This window comes from Acartia tonsa, chromosome 15 (assembly GCF_053477335.1).
Source record: "Acartia tonsa isolate MP-2025a chromosome 15, ASM5347733v1, whole genome shotgun sequence".
Taxonomy (NCBI): Eukaryota; Metazoa; Arthropoda; class Copepoda; order Calanoida; family Acartiidae; genus Acartia; species Acartia tonsa.
In genome coordinates, this window is record NC_137274.1 from 26,013,100 (window position 1) to 26,037,013 (window position 23,914).

The window sequence follows — 23,914 nt, forward strand, 5'->3', positions numbered from 1 at the left end:
AATAAGTATTCCAAAAATCAGATCAATCAGATAATTATATCATATAAAAAACTAGTTTTTTTTTAAATTGAAAAATTGTCATATTTAAAATGGACATACGGACATTCTGGCAATGATTATCTAAAATCATACCTAACTACTACAGGAATCATCATGAAAAGTTTAAAATCTATATAAAAATTCTAACAATTCTAAATTAACGAAAAAAGTTATCCGTTCCAGAAGTACAGAACAACACTAATTATAAGAAAGGCTTCGATTTTAAAAATAACACATCATATTATAAGGACAAGCAGAGAAATAATAACTAAGGAATCACCATGAAAAGTTTGAAATCGATAGGACGATTCTAACAAGCCTAAATTAACGAAAAATGCTATCCATTCCGAACAGACGGACCAACCCTAATTATTGAAAAGCTTCGCTTTTAAAAATAACACAAACATTCATTTTACAAGGACAATAAAGTCTTTTCCCCAGAGAAATAAGAACTAAAAAAATCTAAAAGCCAAAACAAACTTTTTTTTACAAGAGTTGGGGGGAGGTGAAACTTTATACCCACAAAAAGCCTAAAACCTTCCTTGGATTTTTAAAACATTTACGAGATTTTAATAAACAAATACAACAAAATTGCCACTAAATAATATAGGTTGATACTCATTTACATGAATGATTAATTTCCCGTTTTTTTATGGGGTAGTACTCAGAGAGCTCAATGGGCTGTTTATTACACTAGTCCCCAAAGTTTTATAATAACTTTTTTTTAACGTCCGTCTGTATGTCTGTCCGTCCGTACGTAACCGATACCTTTTTTCGTTAATTTAGGCATGTTAGAATTGTCTTATTGATTTCAAAGTTTGCATGGTGATTCCTGCAGTAGTAAGGTATGATACAGGGAGCAAAGAAACTCTATAATTGTTACCAGAATGTCTGTATGTTCATTTTAAACGTTGATTTTTAATTTTTTTAACAGCAAATTTTATGTGATAAAATTATTTGATTGATCTAATTTTTGGAATACTCATTCCTATGACAACAAAGTACAACGTTATAATACACAGCTCTATAATGAAGTCCTAAAAATTTAAGTATGTCCTAAAACATTATCCTGTATTTAAGCAGTTTTTCAACAAATATACTTAAAATTTAGTTACGACTTTATCCATTTATATTCTGATATTATTCAGTTCTGACACTCTGCAAGTGTTAATGTTCGTTTGTCCTACTATTTCAGAGCTTCGCTTTTATGGATGTTGTAATCCTTGTTTTATCTAAACATTAAATTTGATGAAGATATTTCAAGTATTAAACATGTAATAAAAACCGTTAAATAAAAAGTGAAAAATCCGTGAACTTTAAAAATTAAATTTTAGTTTTTATTGGCATCTGAAAAATGAAAATGTATTAAGCATCAACTAAGGTAAAATATTTTATAAACAAGGATGACAACATTCATTAAATCAAAGTTCAACAAATATGATCAAAGGTATTGGAAACGAACTGAGGGGAGGAGACATTGGACTGTAAATTATACTGGTCTCAAATAATGTTGACACTTTTGTTGACTGAAGAACTTTTGGTACTCAATTTGTTTTGCAAACTATTATTGTCTAAACTTTTCAACCATTAATTTTAAAACCCACAGAAATGATAATTTTGTTAATTCACCATCATAGTAATCTTATTTTATCGCCAATTTTCTTATAAGATCTAAATGGACAGCGCTTACAATTAAAAGTAAAACCAACCAAACAGGGATGTAAAGGGATAAGACAATAGCTGGTAAATTATTGTACAACCCCAATTATTATATACAAAATTTCTCTTTCTTTAGATTACAATTTGTGGTTAAATCATTTGGACACTCAACTTTATGAAACAACCAATCAAAATATAATAAAATTCCCCAAAGTTGTTGAGCCAATGAATAAGAAAGCGTTATTTAAAGCTTTGGGAATTAGTGTAATAAACCAGGAAGGAAGGGGACAATGGGGTGTTTATTGCACTAGTCCCCAAAGTTGTATTATTCCTTGGCTTAACAACTTTGGGGACTTTTGTTAAATTTTGATAAGTTGGTTAATTAAGATGAATGTCCAAACGTTTTAACCACTAATTGAAATCTACAGAAGGGGTAATTTTTGGTTTATATATTGGAGATACACATCAATGTATCGACCATTGTCTTAGCCTATTTAGTCCCTGGTAATAAACAGCTAAATGTCCCCTTTCTTCCTGCCAACCAACAGTGTCTAAGCATTTCCACCAATAGTTTAAATCTTAATAAAAGGTAATTTGGTTTAGAACATCAAACTTACCCAAAACCTTGCTTTTTAAACAAATTGATGAAATATGTAAAAGCTTTACTGAACCAAATTTAGTAGAGATGGATAAAAAAAAATTTTTTGCGTGTTTGTTGACTGTTTTTGTATCTTAGTTCTAAAAGGTCGTTACCCGGATAAGGCATATACATAAGATTATGGTCTAGCTATAGCTCAAGGCTAACCTTTTTATAAAAAGGAGGTTTTCCAAAAACAATAAAACTATGGAATCTGTGTTTATAACTATTTTTAGACAAGGCTATAAAATTTCTTCTTACCAATCATTTTAAAGAATTACATTAACAATTGTTCCCTTCAACCATACCATACAATCCTTATTAGGTTATGATGCATTAATTTTTGTGTTTTATTTTATTAACACCTCACAACCCGTTAGTAAAAAATACAACTCTCCAAATGTTCCATCGCGACCGCATAAACATAATAGTATTTAACAAGGCCATACTGCAAATAAACACCAAGGAGATTGGTATTCAAGGGAAATCATAATAATAGACTAAAAAGTAGATGGCTTACAACTCGTTTTGCCTAGGCACAGTTTATATTATTAACCCCAGGTTAGTAGTCAGTTTTTACATATCTTTCTTTCAAAACAGTAAAATTAAATAGTAAATAATACCACTAACAGGTAAAACAATATCTACCAAATAGATAATAATAATTGATGTCCAGATAAATTTAATAAAACATTTTTGTAATTCTCAATCATAATAATAGCCTAAAAAACCATCCTACAAGACTAAAAATAATTAGTTCATTCCACCTCGATACTTATGTGAAGCTTCCATATTGTGGAGAACTCAACCAGTTCAATAGTTGTTGAAATCTTAAGCTACAGACAAAAATGCTTTATATAATGTTTATGTTTAACTCGCAAGCTTTAGGGAAAGCCTTTAAAACAGCGGATAACTAAGTAGCCAGAAAGGTATTATAAATTAATAGTTTCCTTGAATAAGAGTATCGCTTCTAAGTAATCTTAAAGTTCTATATAAAAGTAAAATTTGGTGAAATATTTTATAGCATTTTAATGCGTTTCTATTTTTCTTTTTCATACAAAAAATGTCGTAAAAAATAGTCATAGAGTAACCATAAGTTACACTTACCATACAAAAACTTTGACACAAGGTATACAAAATGCCTGTGACTAAATTAAAGAGTTCACTCTGCACAAACATTTGTGCGCGCGCATTTGCCATTTATCTTAACTTTCACAAAAGGTAAACCCTAACTGCCGTTAGAAAATAGAGTTGCGATTTTGTTGATGCATTTATTTCACAACAAAAATGACACAAGAATAAACTTCTTTCGAAATACAATATTTCCAACTAATTATCATACTTTTCATTGAGAAGATTTTCATTTCTAAGGGTCGATTGACTAAATTATAGTGTAACTGTTTTTTAAATTAAAGAATAAACTCCTTTCGAAATACAACAATTTCACAACTAAGGGGGGGGGGGAAGTTTTGCCACTTTCGCGTAAACAGTGTGCTGTGGACTAGGTATTGATTTTAGATTATAGGTTATTTGGGATAAAAGTTTACTTTTGGGTATTAGTTCATGTATATTTAATCATTTTTTGAATAGGTCTCCAGGTTCAGGTGCTGCAGGCTGGAAGGTTGTTTCTGAACAGGTAAAAAAATTAAAATTTTTTTGTTTGAAGAGTTAGAGAGCAACTTATAAAACAAAATATGCTTCTTTTTGAATGTTATTAACATATCCGCAGAAAAAATTAAATTCGGCCTCCAGGTTCAGGTGCTGCAGGCCTCCAGGTACACTCTGGACAGGTAAAAAATTAAGTTTTCTTATTTGAAGAGTTAGAGGTACACTTATTTAACCAAATATGCATCTTTATGGATGTTATCATCATATTTGCAGAAAAATTTAAAATCGGCCTCCAGGTTCAGGTGCTGCAGGCTTCCAGGTACACTCTGGACAGGTAAAAATTAAAATTTCTTATTTGAAGAGTTAGATGTACACTTCTAAAACAAAATATGCATCTTTTTGGATATTATTACCATATTTGAAGAAAAAATGACAATCGGCCTCCAGGTTCAGGTGCTGCAGGCCTCCAGGTACACTCTGGACAGGTAAAAATTAAAATTTCTTATTTGAAGAGTTAGAGGTACACTTATAAAACAAAATATGCATCTTTTTGGATGTTATTACCATATTTGAAGGTAAATTGACAATCGGCCTCCAGGTTCAGGTGCTGCAGGCTGGAAGGTTGTTTCTGGACAGGTAAAAAAATTAAAATTTTTTTGTTTGAAGAGTTAGAGAGCAACTTATAAAACAAAAAATGCTTCTTTTTGAATGTTATTAACATATCCGCAGAAAAAATTAAATTCGGCCTCCAGGTTCAGGTGCTGCAGGCCTCCAGGTCCACTCTGGACAGATAAAAATTAAAAACATTTATTTGAAGAGTTAGAGGTACATTTATTTAACCAAATATGCATCTTTTTGAATGTTATTACCATATTTGAGGAAAAAATGACAATCGGCCTCCAGGTTCAGGTGCTGCAGGCCTCCAGGTACACTCTAGACAGGTAAAAATTAAAATTTCTTATTTGAAGAGTTTGATGTACACTTATTTAACCAAATATGCATCTTTTTGGATGTTATTACCATATTTGAAGAAAAAATGACAATCGGCCTCCAGGTTCAGGTGCTGCAGGCCTCCAGGTACACTCTGGACAGATAGAAATAAAAATTTCTTATTTGAAGAGTTAGAGGTACACTTATAAAACAAAATATGAATCTTTTTGGATGTTATTACCATATTTGAAGGTAAATTGACAATCGGCCTCCAGGTTCAGGTGCTGCAGGCCTCCAGGTAAATTCTGGACAGGTAAAAATTTTAAAAAAATTATTTAAAGAGTTAGAGGTAAACTTATTAAACCAAATATGCGTATTTTTGGATGTCATTATCATATTTGAATTATCATCATATTATCTTGAGTACTTAGTTGCCAAGAAATTTACATTTATTCCATAATATTTCTTACATATGCACAGACAAACAGTCGGCCATTTAGAATATCAGAGGAACTTTTAACAAATATAAGATATAAAAATAAATACAATTTTTGCCAGAAAGTGTCAGGCATTCCTGCCTTTTTCTTTAGACGTGGATTGAATATACAATCTAAGAATTTCTTTATATTTTTCTAACCTGGATGGAGACTAACCTGGATAGAGAATCTGTAGCTCTGGATGACATCTGGATAAAATTAACCTCTCTCAGTAGTAATTTTAAAATTATTTCACTAGCATCTATACTTTATAATCTGAATCCTATTGAAATTGCATTCCCCATTCTGAGTATCTGTATATTTTGCATATGTGTGGAAAACCATACATAAACAAAAAGTAATAAATACAGATCTATCTAGCTGGCTCCTGGAGGCCACCTTGACCCTATCTGGAGCACAACTCAAACCTTTCATCTATATAAAACAAATTATAAAATTGATTTTTTAAACCTGTCCAGCAGGCTCCTGGAGGCTACCTAGAGCCTGCCTGGAACAAAAATAGAAGACTTACTTAATGAATTTTGTCATATTATTATATTTTAATAATTTTCTATTTAGAAACCTTTCCTCTAATATCAAATATTACCTTTATTGGAATTTACCTTGCCAGCGGCCACAAGCAGTCACCAGTGGTCACCAGGATTTAGGTAAGGTGTCCAAATCAAAAAGTATCAAAAAATATTATAACTGCCTGTCCAGAGTGTACCTGGAGGCCTGCAGCACCTGAACCTGGAGGCCGATTGTCAACTTACCTTCAAATATGGTAATAACATCCAAAAACACGCATATTTGGTTTAATAAGTGTATCTCTAACTCTTTAAATAAGAAATTAAAATTTTTACCTGTCCAGAGTGTACCTGGAGGCCTGCAGCACCTGAACCTGGAGGCCGAATTAAATTTTTTCTCGGATATGTTAATAACATTCAAAAAGAAGCATATTTTGTTTTATAAGTTGCTCTCTAACTCTTCAAATAAATTTTTTAAATTTTACCTGTCCAGAGTGTATCTGGAGGCCTGCAGCACCTGAACCTCGAGGCCAAATTTAATTTTTTCTGCAGATATGTTAATAACATTCCAAAAGAAGCATATTTTGTTTTATAAGTTGCTCTCTAACTCTTCAAACAAAAAAAATTTAATGTTTTTACCTGTCCAGAAACGACCTTCCAGCCTGCAGCACCTGAACCTGGAGACCTATTCAAAAAATGATTAAATATTCGTGAACTAATACCCAAAAGTAAACTTTTATCCTAAATAACCTATAATCTAAAATCAATACCTAGTCCACAGCACACTGTTTACGCAAAAGTGGCAAAACTTCCCCCCCCCCCCTTATCATACTTTTCATTGAGAAGGTTTTCTAATAGTTTTTTTGTATCATTTAAGATTGCTATCCTTCTAGAACAATATTTCCTAATTCGAAAAGGTTACTAATATCGATTATGGCTAGAGTTATAGAGTAGCTGCGCTATTTACTATTTAGTAATATACATGAATGGATATCTTAAACCTTGGTTAATTATGCGTAGCACATGTTTTTATAACATAGCACATTTTAATGCCAAGTAATAAAGTAGCCGCACTACTTTTTATAACCTGCACAGAAAGCTATTAGAACATCAAGTTATAGAGTAGTTCTGCTCCTGTAATTGAAGGTTGCATTATAATAATAATATCAAGCCAAAATTAAAAATGTGTATCTTAATCAACCTTCTTATACAACAGCTGTAAACAATAACAAACAATATTCTATTATGTGTCTAAGCCGTATTATTAACCCCAGCATTCAGGCTATAGTCTAATTAAACTTATATTGTTTATTTTGGTCTTCATTCTGGCCAAAATCGGTCTTTATGTATGTGTAACAAAAAAAGGAGGTCGTCACTCTGACCGTTATTGCTTAGTATAGATCATCATTTTGATCAAGTTATTTAATATCGAATGTAGGTCGCCATTCTGACTGTTATTGCATAGTATAAGTCACCATTCTGATAACGTTATATAATATCAAATGTAGGTCGTCATTCTGACCGTTATCGTTTTATGTAGGTCAACACTCAGACCAGATAATTATCCCTAAACCATGAACAAATGCATATATAATACGGCCAGTATTCATAAAGTAATTGATAAATATCAATTTGTAAATATTCTCAAATTGAATATGTGTAAGGTTAAAGTGTCATTGTTAGTTTAGGCCTCCATTCTGGCCATAATATTGAATATTTATAAATATGACTACTGAAATCGATTTGCTTTTGATAGCCAGAGCTCGGGCTTAAAATAGAATATGTGTAATATTATACTATTTTATGTTTAAAATATTATTAGTAAAAGTTGGCCGTCATTCTTGCCAAAACATTTTGTAAAACAATATTTTACATATATAGCAGTCCCGTGTTAGCTTAAAAGTAATCATTGGACTTAGTAATAAAATGGCATCAAGCTTAAAATAAAATGTATTCATCCTTACAATTATACAATGACACTCCTTGAAAACGTCCGCCACAAGTTGACTGGGAGATTTCTCCAGTGTAATATAACATTAATGGAGTAATAGCGTCCATATTTTTAAAATTCCTTTATTTGTATACAATTTTGTTTGTTGATACCAATAAATGCGTTTTATGCTACATAATTAAACAAACTTACTATTGACTCCATTACCCAATAAAAAAACATGCTATTTGTTATGCATATCTATAACAAGATAGGTATATCGATATCAGGTTATTTGGCATACCTACCTACAAAAATATAGGTATACCTATTTACACCTATTATTTACCATACCTATCTACATCAATAAGGTATTCTTATTTAAACTAGGTTAATTAGTATACTTTGGCATACCTATCTATAACAATATAACTATTCCTAAATACATCAGGTTGTGTGGAATACCTACCTATAACAATATAGGTATCCCTATCTACATAAGGTTATTTGGTATACAAATCGACACTAATATAGTTAACTCTATCTGCACTAGGATATTTTGTATACCTATCTACAACTTTATAAGTATCGCCATCCACTTCAGGTTTTTAGTATACCTATCTACAACCATATAGGTCTCCCTGTCTGCGCTAGGTTTTAGGTTTTGGAATACCGCAAAGAGGTCTAAGTGCTGTTACTCTATTTAATATTTTACATCATATGTATATCCTTCTGTGCTTGATTTGATATTTGTTTTATATTAATAACTCTTTGAAAATAAGTAATAGATTTTAAAATCATTAGCTTTTGCTAAAAATTTCTTCAATGGAAATATCCTCCCAAATCTAAGTAAAATAAAATCCATCTATCATTAGATATGAAAAATGCTGCCCAAATTATGATAAATTGTTGAATAATTTAAACAAAAAGGCAAATCTTTGCATGTCTTTACTTTATTCAATGTGTTTTCATATTTTTAGTGTTTTTTTCAAATAATAAACAAATTAAAAACTATATCATTTCTAAATTGTTGTGGTCCAATAAATCTATTGATGGTATATTATATTGATACATAGTCTCTGAAAAAGAATCGAACCTAAAATTGTCCAAACTGGATTAAAATTTTTAAAAACCTGAACATCAAAGTATATTTATTTTTATTTCCAGTTTACTAAACACTTTACATCACGCCTATCTCTATCCAGATTCAACTCTAGGAATCATTATTCGTCATAAACATGTTGATTTAAATAACCTTGGTTACTTAAAGTTTTTCAAAATAAGAGATCCATAGAAATCAATTTACCCCAACTGTCGTGATAGATATTTTGATCAAATTTTATCATTTTTTAAAGAATTTTTTGAAACTAATAAAAACACTTGTTTAAAAATTTCATTTACCCACACTTCCATGCTTAACCACAATTTATCACATAACAAATTTTACATCCTTAACCAATATCCTTAAACAGAATAATATCATTATAACTAGTGCCTATAAAAATGACGTCATCCAAACAAATGACCAATAACAGGCCAGTATACATTATACCATTGCACAATGTAAATCTATACTGGCCTATCACAGGTCATTTGTATTGTATAAATGTTTGTTAAAGGCACTATAAGCTGCTTCCAAAGAAATATTTAAAAAGTTAATGCGTTTAACTTTTCTTCATTTAGGGTTAGTCGTCTATCTTTAATAGATTTTTTTTAGATTTATGCATGTTAGACTTGTCATATCAATTTAATACTTGTCATGATGAATCCTGTAATGGGTATTATCTCGAAAGCGGCATAGCAACTCACTAACCATTACTGTATTGTCCGCTCAATATACACAAGATTTTTAAAAGCGAAGCTTCTCTAAAATTAGGGTGGGTCCGTCCGCACGTCCGTCCGAGAGTTAGCTCTTATTAATTAATTTAAGCATGTTAGAATTTTCCTATCGATTTCAAACTTTGCATGGTGATTCCTCTAGTAGTTAGGTACGAATTAGAAAGCGTAGCAACTCTAAAATCTTTACCAGAATGTCCGTACGTCCATTTTAAACATGTTGATTTTTTTCCTTTTTAAACAACAAATTTTTGATTTTTTGTATATTGATTCCTGGGACAACAAAGAAAACTATTTTAAGCAAAGCAACTCTATAATCAAGTCCTAAAGATGTAAGTATGTCCAAAAACGTTATCCTGTATCAAGCAGTTTTTCGACAAATTTACTTACAATTTTGCTTCGACTCTTATACATTTATATTCCGATTATACAGTTCAGACACTATACAAGTGTTAATGTCCGTTTATCCTACCGATTCAGTGCTTCGCTTTTATGGATGTTGTCATCCTTGTTTTTTATGCGGTTTGCTAATGGTCGTATTGAAGACCCTTTCCTAGGTATTGGTATCCTTGTTTTTTTGTTGCAATTATAGCTACCAATCATTGCGAATCTTCAAGGTCTTCTTTTGATAAGAAACATTTGGATCCTTTATCCAATCATTGTGATATTTTGATCAAATTGATTTAGAATATGTGATTTACTTATAATTATAAATATTATATGTGAAAAGGTTTCGTGATTTTTAATGTGTGTATAAATATTTATTTTTTGAGACATTAGAACTATTGAAAATCTACTATTTAACCGACTTCATTCATTTGTCCTTTAAAATTAATTTTGTGCTTCAATGCTTATTTAATCATATAAAGATGACAACATCCATAAAAGCAAAGCTCTAAAATCAGAAGGAAGGACAAACGAACATGAACGCTTGAAGAATGTCAAAACCTAATAAGCAGAAAATTATTTTAAAGGTATAAACAAAATTGTATATAAATTTGTTGCAAAACTGCATCAATACAAGATTCTGGTTAATAACATTTTTATGACTTGATTATAGAGATGCTTCGCTTATAATATTGTACCTTGTTATCTTAGGCATCATTATTTGAAAAATCAGATGAATAGGATGATTATAAACAGACTCTCTGCTAATGATTATAAAGTCCCTGTGCTTTCTAAATCATACCTAAATGTTCCAGAAATCAAAGTTTGATAATGATAGGGCAATGCTAACATGCCTCAACTAAATAAGAGATATCTGTTTTGGATGGATATATGTACGTACGGACCAACCTTAATTATAGATAAGCTTGGCTTTCAATTTTAATTAAAGAAGTATGCATGTATCAAGCATATTTAAGTAATTTTGATACAGATATATCAAATTTTTTCAGACTTTGAATAAAGTAAATATTTGATATTATAATCAATTTGTCCGTCTGTCTGTCTAATTTCACCTTTGTTGATGATATCATTCTTGTTTTTAAAAGCGAAGCTTTTCTTTAATTAGGGTTTATCCGTCAGTTGTCAGTCCGTAACGTTTAGCTCTTTTCTTATTGTCTTATCAATTTTAGACTTTGAATGGTGATTCCTGTAGTAGTTTTATAGGATTTCGAAAGCATAGCAACTCTATAAATGTTACCAGAATGTCCGTACGTCCATTTTAAACATGTCGATTTTTAACTTTTTTTAACAGGAAATTTTATAGGATAAAATTATTTGATTGATCTAATTTTTGGAATACTGATTCATATTACAACAAAGTACAACGCCATAATACGCAGCTCTATAATGAAGTCTTAAAAATGTAGGTATGTCCTAAAATATTATCCTGTATTAAGCAGTTTTTAACATATTCACTTAGATTTTAGCTACGACTTTATACATTTATATTCTGATATTATTCAGTTCTGACACTCTACAAGTGTTAATGTTAATTTGTCCTACCATTTCAGAGCTTCGCTTTTATGGATATTGTAATCCTTGTTTTATCCAAAAAATAAATTTGATGAAGATATTTCAAGTATTAAACATGTAAAAAAAAATCCGCTTAATAAAAAGAGAAAAATCTGTGAATCTCTAAAGATTAAATTTTAGTTTTTATTGGCAGCTGAAGAATGAAAATGTAATAAGCATCAACTAAGGTAAAATATTTTGTAAGCAAGGATGACAACATCCATAGATTCAAAAACTCAACAAATTGTCGGGAAAATGAACGTAAACAATTATAGAGTGATAGCCAGGGAGGGAGGGACATTGGACTGTAAATTATACTGGTTCCCAAAAACATTTTTTTCTCTTTTGTTGGATTAAAAACTTTTGAGATTTGATTTGTATGTAAAAACTAGCATTGTCTAAACTTTTCAACCATTAATTCAAACCCACAAAATGGATAATTTTCTTAATTTGCAATTATATTATATCTTATTTATCACCAATTTTCTTATCAGATCCAAATGGACAGCGCCTACAATTCAAACCAACCTAACGGGGATGTAAAGGGATAAGACAATATCTGATAAATTAATTTACAATATAAAATTACTCCTTCTTAAGATTACAATAAGTGGTTAAAACATTTGAACACTCAACTTTATGAACAAATAAATCAAACTATAATAAAAGTCCCCAAAGTTGTTGAGCCAACAAATAAGAAATTGTTATGTAAAGCTTTTGGGACTATAATGATAAACAGCCTAATGTCTCCACCCTCCCCACTAATAAACAGTGTATAAACTTTTCTACCGATTATTTAATCTTTACAAGATAATTATGTGTTATGAAACATTCTATTTACCTATATGTTTGTCTGTGTTTATAACTTAAGATCATGCTAAATACTAAAATTATGTCTTCTTACTGTATATTCTATTTACCTATATGTTTGTCTGTGTGTATAACTTAAGATCATGCTAAATACTAAAATTATGTCTTCTTACTGTATATTCTATTTACCTATATGTTTGTCTGTGTGTATAACTAATTAAGATCATGCTAAATACTAAAATTATGTCTTCTTACTGTATATTCTATTTACCTATATGTTTGTCTGTGTGTATAACTTAAGATCATGCTAAATACTAAAATTATGTCTTCTTACTGTATATTCTATTTACCTATATGTTTGTCTGTGTGTATAACTAATTAAGATCATGCTAAATACTAAAATTATGTCTTCTTACTGTATATTCTATTTACCTATATGTCTGTCTGTGTGTATAACTTAAGATCATGCTAAATACTAAAATAATGTCTTCTTACTGTATATTCTATTTACCTACATATATGTTTGTGTGTGTGTATAACTTAAGATCATGCTAAATACTAAAATTATGTCTTCTTACTGTATATTCTATTTACCTATATGTTTGTCTGTGTGTATAACTAATTAAGATCGTGCTAAATGCTAAATTTATGTCTTTTTAGTGTGTATTCTGTATTTACAAAGTTTTGCAACAAATTTATTTCAATAATTTCTTTTAGATTTATAAATTAATGATCTGCTTATTATGTTTAAACATTTATTAGGAACCTTGATGACAAGTTGTAACAGTTTCTGACAGTAGGATTTTTACCTGTAACATCCAGCATGTAAAGATACCCATCTGGCATTAATAACCAAAACTCGATCATCTGCTGCCACACAGCTAAACATCATAGTTTTGCTTTATTACTGACTAGCGGTATCCCCTACTTTATTATAAGGATTACATTCATTGAGTATTTTTATATTTTTCATATCTTTTAAATTCATATATTCCAATAATAGAATATGAACTACTAACATTTGTTAAGTACCTTTATTGATTCTTATAAAAAATCACCATTAACACTTGAAACATCAAGGGTGTCTCTATTGAATGAAAGAGAAAGGTGGCAGAAAATAGCCTGAAACTATATTAATGTTTAAATATTAAAATATAACATCATTAAGGTATATTATCCAGCACCCTTATTAAGTTTCTATAAAATTGAGTAATCCATTGGTTTAGTCGTTGAGATCTTAATAGACACACAAAAAAAAACTTTAGTACTTTTTAAAAGCTAAGCTTTTCTATAATTAGAGTCCGGCCACAACAAAGGGTTAGTTCTTATCAACTTTAAACTTTGCAGGATGATTCCTGTTACAGTTAGGTACGATTTATAAAGGATATGATCATCATCAAGAATGTCCATTTAATACATGCAGATTTTATGACTTTTTACCATTCATCTGATTTTGGAATATTGATTCATAGAAAAACAAGGTATAATACTCAAAGCTAAGCATCTCCATGATCAAGTCCCAAAAATGTCCCTAAACAGTATATACATCTGTATTTTATATTTTTCATCTCATTTAATACAATTCTTTAGGTTTAAAAATTATTATTCTGCTAATTAAGTTCTGGAAAGTTTATATCCATAAGAAATATCCTTAATCTTAGGAGCTTTGCTTTTATGGATATTGTCATCCTAGTTATAATAGGATAGAAATGACAATTCAGCATCAGGATACCAACACTTAAATATAATAGCCAACATCTATCAAATCATATTAAGAGTCAAGGATTGATTATATCCATAAAACCTTTTAGGTCATATAAAGCACTTTTTAAGACTCAAGTTAAAATAGGTCTTTCAGACTTGTAACTGACACACAAAGTAAATTAAAAGTAGCTAAGCTAGAAAACCAATTAAAATTATAAGTAAAAAAAAATTAAATCTAAATATTCTTATTTTGAAAATCATGAATCATACAATAATCAATTCTATATAAAAAAGGCACATTATTTTAAAATAATAAAGCATTTGTAGGTAACATTCTGTTTACCCAAAGCAGTTTTGTTCTGAAATAATTGTTATATTAATTGATCAAAATAATATTGGAATTAATAACAGATATAAGATATAAACAGATAAACTGGAAATATTAATAGATAGATATAGAGAAACTAGAGATTAGAAAGAGTTGTTTGTCTGTTCATTATGATTTTCAGATTAGATATTTTGAGATAAATAGATATAAAGATATGTTTAGATAAATAAAAAATTAACCCCTTACAGTTGGGCCCCTTGCCGCACCTTAATCAGTCGGGGAGGGAGGGGGGGGGGGCGTTCAACGCCCCCCCCCCCCTATTATCTCAGTTCCTATTGGAGCTAGAGGGCTAAAATTTTTTGTGCAAGTCCCCTGTGTTATGATAAATTTCCGACCTTAATTAAGTCAAGGTCAATTTTCGCTTCCTTCACCCTTTTATTTAACAACCTTTGTTTTTAGGTCCTTTTTTACTTTCAAACGGCTGTAATATTTTTATTTGTAAAGCTAGAATAAAATTTTTTTTGCAGAAAATGTTTATCTTTATGTAAATTTTATATTTGAAATATCAAAATATAATTTCAGCGGCCGCAGCTGTACTTGGCAGCTGCCAGCCGCTGCAGTCGGCGGTCGGCGGGAAAACGGCGGCGGATCTTTATAAAATTTTAATACATTATGTAGACATGTAAGATAATCATAAGTTCGAAATTTGAAGTCTCTAAGTCAAAAATTGCGGCCACAGGAGCCTTTTAAATATTTCTGGAGACCTGGAGGATCAGTACCTGCAGGATCATACCTGAAACCTAAAATTGACTTGAACACCTGTATTTAATATGAGGATGTACTACTAGAGGATATTTTAGTATTTTGGTAAGATAAAATGCTTTGTTTACGTCAAAAAAATATTTTAGTTCTTTACCTGGACGACCCTGCCAGGTTTGCTGGCATCCTGTGCCCGCCAGGATGGAGATATTCAAAAAATTTCAACTCTCAGTTATGTCTCATACCCACACTTAAAAAGTCAAGTAGTTTGGGCTCTTTATCTTTCACACACAGAAACTGAGATAGAAAAAACCGGATGGGGGGGCGTTCAACGCCCCCCCCCTCCCCCGACCATTAAGGGTTAAATAGAGATAGAAAGATAAACATCTTCTGCCATATACATATAAATAGTTATAGATTTAGAGTTAAGAATTATAATAGGAATACATTTATGATATAGTTAGATAATAAGCAAGTAAACACATAGCAATTACTAGATTAATCAACCTTATTATCATAATGATTTATTTGATTTTTTTACCTTGTTGTAAGTAAGACTAGCACACAATGTTACACTTTCCTCCTGAAAAAAATAATGTTTTAATCATCTAATTTTTTTTATTGAATTGCTAGCTTTATGCATCAAATAATGTTAAGTTTTCCTAAATTTCTTAACTAAACTTGTTTAGTAGTTAATGATGTTATACAATAATAGGAAGAAATAAGTTAAAGAAAATAATGATTTTCATTTTACTTTAAACAAAAATATATATTACTCCAGGATATTCGATGTTTTTTTTTAAGTACAAAGTCTTTACATAAATGCTTAAAGAATAGGCCTTTTCTGAAACAGTGTCTTTACAAGCTCAAATAATCAATTTTGAAATACCATTAATATCTACATCATATTACATTATCTAATAATCAATGCATAAATCCCTTTAAAAAATGTAATTGAAAATAATTAAATTCTAAAAATTTGAGAGAAGTTTAAAAAAAGATAATTTTTATCAATTTTATGGTTTCCATACATGTAAAAAACCTTATACCTTATTTTTTATTTCATATATTTTAGTGTTTGCATAAATTTTCCATGAAATAGAAAGATATTTCAAAACTGATTAATGGGGCTTGTAAAAAAAATGTTTCAGCAGCTTAGTTCAAAAGAGATCTGTTTTTATTTTTGACAGAGTCATAGGCAATTTCATGTAATGTTCTAAACAAACACATAAGAAACTAACAGATTTTAATACAAGAATATAGCTATAGTATATATATATACTTTAATATCATTGTTTTAATATTTTTTGACTCTAACCCAAAGATTTACACGGTATAAATGACAAATATAAAGAACTCATGAAAAGCCAAATGAAATGTTAGGATATCTTCACTTATAAATATAGAATTATTTAATAAGCTTACCATGTTCTCTAAGTATTTCTGTTGTTTCTTCATGTTTCACAGTTAAAGCATAATCTAGAGCTGTCCAACCTATGATATTTATTATAATTTAATGTATAGATGATTACCCTGTTAAACTTTGTTTATCATATGTGCGTCTAGTCATAGTGTCAATAAACATTGCTAATATTGTTGATATGTCATAATATTGCATAGTTTTAGAGATAGAGAGAGGAAGAGTATAAGCGAGAGAGAAAGAGGGAGAGAGAGAGAGAGAGAGAGAGAGAGAGAGAGAGAGAGAGAGAGAGAGAGAGAGAGAGAGAGAGAAGAGAGAGAGAGGGAGAGAGAGAGAGGGAGAGAGAGAGAAAGAGAGAGAGAGAGAGAAGAGAGAGAGAAAGAGAAAGGGAGAGGAAGAGTTTGTAATCTATAATACAAAGTAGCATGATGTCTGTCTGTCCGCCCGTCCTTTAAAATTGTTGCAAATATATTTGCATCATTGCAAAAATGTACAACCAGCTCCACGTATAGTGAAGCGCACATTGGTATTCAAGGCTTTGCTTTAAGGCAGTCATTATGTAGTTATCATGTATTAAACATCATGCAATAAGTTAAGAAAATAAAGGTATAATATTGAGTTATCTTTTGTATATAGTAAAATGTATTTTGGTATTTTGGTTATACAAAGTGTTTAAGAGAATAAAAATGTTACAATGGAGGCACTAAGAGAACAACAACAGGGTATTGTATTTTTTAATTAAATATATTTTGCTTTAACATCTTTTTTAAAAAAGGTGGGGTATTCCACTAGCGTCACTTATAATTATTTAAAGGTAGATTATTCACTAGCGTCATTTATTAATATTTATACAAATTTGTATAAACATAGTACTATAAATACACTCATATCAACATTTCCATATTTATATGTATATATTAATTTTTATATTATTGATTATCTCATACAATGTTAATCAATATTATCAAAAAAAAGGTAATTCTGAAGGTTGTGTAACATTCTTTTTATAACTTGGTTTATACAAAGTTACATCACAAATTTTAAAATTGAAACATAACTAAATGTTAAATCATTTTAACATTAGTATAATAATTTTTGCTTAAGTTAGTTAATTCTTTCTATATTAACATAACTTTCTCAAAATTATAAAAATAAAAGGTATTTCTAAAAATCTAATACTAAAGGTTAAATCATATCAATATTCATATAATAACTTTTGCTAAGTTGGTTAATTCTTACTATATTGACTAAACTTTCTCAAGAATGCAAAACAAGGAGTATAAATTTTGAAATATAACTAAAGGTTAAATCATTTTAACATTTGTATAATAACTTTTGCAAGTTAGTTAATTCTTTCTATATTAACATAGCTTACTCAAGATTTTATATAAATAATAGGTATTTCTAAAACTCTAAAGCTAAAAGGTTGAACGTATTAGTTAAATAATTTATCAAAATATCAGGTTGAAAAACAAATTAAATACTCAAGTGATTTGTAACTTCCCTTGGTAGATTTATATAAAACTGGCTAAAGACAATCAAAGAAATAAAATTGATGCTAACAAATATTTAACAAAAGTTAATATCATTCATATTTTATATAAAATATTTTTGTTTATATAATCAAGCATGTCTCAGTCCGATGATGAGACATCTATTGGAATGCCTCGTTTATTTAACCATACATGGGGGCGTTTTACTAACCAAAAACGTTATAAGGGTCAAAATCAACAAAATTTGTATTCTTATAGTAATAATCAACAGATAACAACTTTGCAACAAAACATGGCCAAAATGTATAAAAAGATGCAAACTATGCAAAGGACACTACATAATCTAAGTGTTCAAGGTTCAGATACACAAAGTCTTAGGGCACCAGGTCCTATCGCACAAAACTTTTTAAATTCTAATAACGATGGAAATTATAGGTTTATGTCAAATGATGTTCAGATTAATACTAGAGGGATGTCTAGGATTCATCAAACAGAATATGTCAATAAAAATGATTCAGATTGTTTTTTAGAAAAAGTCAAAACATCCAAAATATACAAATGAAAACAACTAAATCATGTCAGAGTAACAAATCTGATGTTTTAAAGATTGTAAATAATAAAACCCAAAACATTGTAGATTGTAAAAATTGCGTTTTTTCCCGTGTTTCAAAAAGTGTTAATAAACCACAAAGTACTTATGTAAGTAGTCATAACATTATGGATTTCACAGAAAGCCAAATTACTTCTGACAATAAGTCTATTGGTGACAATTACATATCAAGTAATATTTCATGTCCTCCCATTCTTTCTAATAATGATAATATAAGTCAGCGTAATAAGGTTAATCATATACAAAGTAATTTTGTAAGTATGCAAACTCCCATTCCTTCTAATAATGAGAATATAAATAATCATAATAAGGTTAATCAGGTGCAAAATAATTTTGTAAGTATGCAAACTCCCATTCTTTCTAATATCGTTGAAATACTAAAATTAGATACAAGACTTTCTCTTTTAGTTTTAAATGTTAAATATTTAGTACAGTTTTTTTCACCCTTGCTGCTCAAAACACTAATGCTCGTATATTTTATAAACTATAATCCTAAATTACATCTCTGTGTCCTTGGTTTACTTGTTTATTTACTTTGTGTTAATATACTAGTAAAAAGATTACACCCTAAAAGATTAAAATACTTAATAGCAAACAAATGTAAAAAGTCTTATCTCGGTAAGCCATTCAAATCATCAAAGGTTAAATTTAAATTTTCTAACATAGGTAGATTTTACAAAAATCTGAAATGTACAGTCCTGTTAAGCACATTGATTAGATATGAGTGGATTATTTGTAAAAACATGTTATCAATTGCTTATTAGCTTATCTATTACCTAACTATAGTTTAAAGGGAACAAATACACTAGAAATCGTATAAATATTACCAAGTATCCATTATAATGTTAAATTGGCAAGAACTACAAAAAAAGCCATATAAAACTACAGCTCTCTATTAAAGTTAACTCTATTTTTGTGTTTATTTTTCATTGTTGTTGTTGTAACTCAGAACAAGGCCCGCACTTGCGGGCTGTCAAGGCTGAGTAGGTTGAAAACACACCCAGATATAGCCAGGCTAACAACCAACCAAGCCTAAAAAACAAACTTGCAAAATCGCCTTCTGACTTTTAAATCCAATGCGCAACTATCTGCCATACAAAACATAAAAAAATTGTGTATTGGATGTTAGGATATCTAATCTAATTTGATTACAGTTTTAATTCAAAACCTGCTTAGTAATTCAAAGAAATTCGAAATTAATATAATTATGAAGTAAATTTTAGAGTAACATTTAAAATATTAACTTTAATCTTTTCTAATAATTCTGTTTGCAAAATAAAAACACTTTTTCCTACCAGACACATTAATTTTGAAGGTACGCCTGCATGACAAACTTGCGATATTAAAAAGAGAGCATTTAAAATTGCAAAACTTTTATATAGCTTAAACTTATCTAGTAAATTTTATGTAACATAACTAAGGATTACTAATATCATAAGATATCTTCTGTTTGCATATTGATATTTTATTGATATATACTTTTTACTTTTTACTTTTGTTAAAATATATATATTTAATCTTTTAGTAATTAAGTAGTTATCACTATTACCTCAAGTTATACTTTAGTTGTTCTTTGCTTAAATGCTTAAACATCTATACTTAAAGTGATCGCGAAGCAAGTTTTAAAAATTTGATATATATTTGGAATTACTTAGTTAATCAGAATTATGACAAAAATTCTGCTAAATTTGATATAAAAAGTGCCTTAAAACTCCTATTTTTAAATTTGCTACAGTATAACTAAAATTCATTGACACAATTCTGTGCTAAACAAACCTTTAGATTTGTTGGCATTTCTCTTAACACAGATGGAGTTAATAAACTAATGCTTGTAAAATAAGAGATAAATTACTGCTTATTATGCAGTTATTATCAATTGTGCTTATTGACAACTGAAAAAGTTGCAATTAAGGTTTAAAAACGTTGGACCAAATGTCTAAAAAGATATTTTTCAGCTTATTTTAGTGCAACTAACATAACAGGCAATCAGAACTAGTAAGGAATAATGTATTATGGAAAGACAAGTTTAGGCGCCCTAAAATGGTTTAAGAGAGATGTAGTATTAGTAATTCACAGTTGTATTCAGTATAATTTTTGTTATCAATGTTGTGCCAAAGTGCCTCAATAAAATGATCCTTAGAACAGGAGGAAACTGGTAGTGGATGTATCATTTATTAAATAATACATAGATATCCAATTAAAAACATTTTGATTGTGTAATTGTAAAACAATAAAACATGTATAGTCTAAATATTTTTTACAGTTCTTTATTGATATTACAATTATAAATGATGACAATAGGAGCTCCTTTCAATCCACAAACAATAAAATATGTATAGTCTAAATATTTTTAACAGTTTTTCATTGATTTTATAATTACCAAAGAAGACCATTAGAGCCCCATTAAATCCACAAGCAATCAATTGGGCTATGAGGTGAAAGAGCATGCATTGATGTTCCCATTTGGCCATCATAAGTAGGTAGATTAGTAATTATACAATTCATTCATACCTCTTCTCAATGCAAATAAAAGGCTTCAGTATGGAAAAAAAGCATGAGGCACTCTGAAATCAGAAGAAACAAATCATGTAAATAAGTGCCCTTTTAATCTTCATGCCACCTATTGCTTTTAAAGACAAAATTGCCTTCTTGTAAGGTTCCATATAATCATCATTTTAAGGGGAATTGGAAATCTAATTATTATGTGGTATTGTGTGAGGGTCTACAAGTGTACACAAAAAGGGCAGGGGGAATGAAATATTTTCCCCTCATCAAAGATTATTTATATATATATATAGATGTTTAGATTAAAAAGAAATAAATAAATTTGAAAAATATTTCTAGAGCCATTTCTTTTATTGTGATAGTAGTTTGATTATTTTACATTCATACAGTTACTTTAAAAAGCATCATTCATCACTTCTCTGGTCTGATTATACATAAATGTTCTGCTATTAAATTACCCAAGGATTGAGAAGATGATTCTATATATGTACCACTAAGAGGGACCCTTCAACATTGCCTATTAATCCTCTCAAACATGATACTATCTTGTAAAGAAATACTTTTACAATTGCTATTTTTATTTTATAGTGGGCTCTATTTGTCTATTCTATGATGATATGTGGGTGACTCCAAATAGGGGAAGGCAGTTCAATATTTACAGTACAAAGGTTTATTTTGTACAGCCTTCCCTTGTTCAAAGGCAGCCCCAACACATCATAGACTATACAAATAGAGCCCAGTATGAAATAAAATAGCTATTTAAAAATAATGATTTTGTAAAATAGGACATTGATACAGAAAAAATTTTAGTTAGAAAATATACTTATTGCAATGCCACATAAATATAACTTAAAGGAAATAATGCCTTTCCTGTATCAATGTTCTATTTAACATATTTATTATTATGACAATAAAAATTTGTTAAGTTCTACATAATTTACTCAGATGAGGTAATTTTTGTACTGCCTTATCCTTTTTAAAGGCACCCCCAAATCATACATATATAAATAATCTTTGATGAAGGAAAAATATTTAATTCCCCCTGCCCTTTTTTTGTATAGTCTATGATGTTTTAGGGCTGCCTTTGTACAAGGGAAGGCTGTACAAAATAAACCTTTGTACTGTAAATATTGAACTGCCTTCCCCTATTTGGAGTCACCCCCAAATCATCATAGAATAGACAAGTAGAGCCCTCTATACAATAAAAATAGCAATTGTAAAAGTATTTCTTTACAAGATAGTATCATGTTTGAGAGGATAAATAGGCAATGTTGAAGGGACCCTTTTAGTGGTACACATATAGAATCATCTTCTCAATCCTTGGGTAATTTAATAGCAGAACATTTATGTATGATCAGACCAGAGAAGTGATGAATGATGCATTCTAAAGCAACTGTATGAATGTAAAATAATCAAACTACTATCACAATAAAAGAAATGGCTCAAGAAATATTTTTCAAATTTATTTATTCCTTTTAATCTAAACATCTATATATATATAAATAATCTTTGATGAGGGGAAAATATTACATTCCCCCTGCCCTATTTGTGTACACTTGTAGACCCTCACACAACACCAAATAGTAATTAGATTTCCAATTCCCCATAAAATGATGATTATATGGAACCTTACAAGAAGGCAATTGTGCCTTTAAAAGCAATAGGTGGCATGAAGATTTAAAAGGGCACTTATTTACATGATTTGTTTCTTCTGATTTCAGAGTGCCTCATGCTTTTTTTCCATACTGAAGCCTTTTATTTGCATTGAGAAGAGGTATGAATGAATTGTATAATTACTAATCTACCTACTTATGATGGCCAAATGGGAACATCAATGCATGCTCTTTCACCTCATAACCCAATTGATTGCTTGTGGATTTTATGGGGCTCTAATGGTCTTCTTTGGTAATTATAAAATCAATGCAAAACTGTTAAAAATATTTAGACTATACATATTTTATTGTTTGTGGATTTAAAGGAGCTCCTATTAACACCATTTATAATTGTGATATCAATAAAGAACTGTAAAAAATATTTAGACTATACATATTTTATTGTTTTACAATTACACAATCAAAATATTTTTAATTGGATATCTATGTATTATTTAATAAATGATACATCCACTACCAGTTTCCTCCTGTTCTGAGGGTCATTTTATTGAGGCACTTTGGCACAACATTTATAACAAAAATTATACTGAATACAACTGTGCATAACTAATACTACATCTCTCTAAAACCATTTAAGGGCACCTAAAGTTGTGTTTCCATAATAAATTATTCCTCACTAGTTCTGATTGCCTGTCATGATAGTTGCACTAAAATAAGCTGAAAAATATCTTTTTAGACATTTGGTACAACATTTTTAAACCTTACCTGCACGTTTTTCAGTTGTCATAAAGCAAAATTGATAACAACAGTATAAAAAGCAGAAATTTATCTCTATTTCGTAAGTATGAATTTTATTAACTCCATCTGTGTTAAGAGAAATGTCAACAAATCTAAAGGTTTGTTTAGCACAGAATTGTGTCAATAAATTTTAGTTATACTGTAGCAAATTTAAAAATAGGAGTTTTAAGGCACTTTTTATATCAAATTTAGCAAAATTTGGCCATGATTCTAAATAACTTAGTAATTCCAACTATGTATCAAATTTTTGTTTCAAATGTATCCCTTGCTTCA

At 29.6% G+C, this 23,914-nt stretch overlaps 1 protein-coding gene and 1 long non-coding RNA gene across 3 annotated transcripts in view; both read right to left on the reverse strand.

Moving 5' to 3' along the window:
• LOC145306725 (uncharacterized) overlaps positions 1 to 23,914 on the reverse strand; it is a 194,738-nt gene that overhangs the window by 16,693 nt on the left and 154,131 nt on the right. The gene's annotated exons all lie outside the window — the stretch shown is intronic.
• Positions 5,521 to 6,565, reverse strand: LOC145307482 (uncharacterized). 2 transcript variants are annotated; one of them, XR_013875493.1, is made up of 2 exons: positions 6,516 to 6,565; positions 5,521 to 5,784 (listed from the first exon to the last, which is right to left on the reverse strand). It is a non-coding gene; the product is annotated as an uncharacterized LOC145307482 (long non-coding RNA). The 2 variants fall into 2 exon arrangements; XR_013875492.1 differs by lacking the exon at positions 6,516 to 6,565 and adding an exon at positions 5,957 to 6,011.